General features: G+C 42.0%; 1 non-coding gene across 1 annotated transcript; it reads left to right on the top strand.

The window, feature by feature from the left end:
* The first annotated feature begins 558 nt into the window (after positions 1-558).
* Positions 559-662, top strand: LOC124521402 (U6 spliceosomal RNA). The gene has a single exon (XR_006964497.1). It is a non-coding gene; the product is annotated as a U6 spliceosomal RNA (small nuclear RNA).
* Positions 663-1283: the final 621 nt, after the last annotated feature.

The raw sequence follows: 1283 nt of genomic DNA on the forward strand, positions 1-1283 counted from the left end.
CGGTGATGCCCGTGGTATTCTGCCTAGATAGAGCAGGAAGCAGGCCTTCCTTGTGGTTTCTTCGATTAAAGCAGAGACTTACTCGGGGTGCCTGGGTGGCTTGGTCGGTTGAGCATCCAACTTCGGCTCGGGTCATGATCTCACGGCTTGTGAGCCCGCGTTGGGCTCTGTGCTGAAGGCTCAAGAGCCTGGAGCCTCTTCAGATTCTGTGTCTTTCTCTCTCTCTCTGCCCCTCCTCTGCTCACACTCCATCTCTCTCTGTCTCTCAAAAATAAATAAAATAAAAACATTAAAAAAAAATTAAAGCAGAGACTTACTCATTAACTAACTCAGCATGGAATTCTCTTTTCAAGGGGATGACTAGAGGGTGACAGAGTCCAGGGCTTGACACACCTTTACTGAAGCCTTGAAACCTAAGGGCTTTAAATGGTTTTCCAGCGGGGACAACTCTAAGACAACTCAGGGAATGTATGGTGTAGGTCTAGGGAAAAAAAAAAAAAAATTACAGGGCTCAGCTTATGATTCTCCCTGCAGAGAGAAATGTTGAAAGGTGACCTTGTGCTGGCTTTGGCAGCACATATGCTAAAATTGGAACAATACAGAGGTTAGCGTGGCCCCTGTGCAAGGACTACACGCAGATTCGTGGAGTGTTCCATATTTTTTTTTAAAAAAGAAAGAAACAAAAGAAAAAAGTTATCTACTATCTTTCTCCTTTTCCCTGTTAGCCTGCTGTCCAGTTAACATAGAGCACTGTGAATAAAATCCTGCTTCACAAAAAATGGCGTGAGTCTTCCAGTCTAACCCCAGTTCCCAATTCTCAGTGGAGCTTCAGCCTATTTTTTGTGAAAGAAAGTCAGGTCTAATTTCTCCTAATTTCCCTTTGAATAAACTTCAAAATCGCCAAAGCGAACCTAAGGATAATTTTGCGACAGATCAGTCTTAGAGATTTGCTGAGGGGAAGGTCTAAAAATCAAATGCAACAGGCTTGATTTGTACCCTGGTTTGTTGTGGTTATCCTGCCCACCTGCCTTCACTTTAATGACTTGGGAATAAGAACTGATTTCTCTTTCAGGAGATGGGGGAGAAAAGGAAGCAATTAGATTGTATAATTTAGGGAAAGGAGCTAGAATAAGTAACTACCAGAGAACAGACTGAAGGATAAGGATTTTAGGATTTCTGTTGCTGTTACTTATTTGTTTCCTTGAACCTTAAGGCCATTTGACTTGAATGGGGTGTTTACAGCTTTGAACTACTGAAAAATAAATTTGGCAAATACAATTTTT

The sequence above is a fragment of the Lynx rufus genome, unplaced genomic scaffold (assembly GCF_022079265.1).
Source record: "Lynx rufus isolate CCGP_SWC_20201006 ecotype Redwood Valley unplaced genomic scaffold, mLynRuf1.p SCAF_3, whole genome shotgun sequence".
NCBI lineage: Eukaryota > Metazoa > Chordata > Mammalia > Carnivora > Felidae > Lynx > Lynx rufus.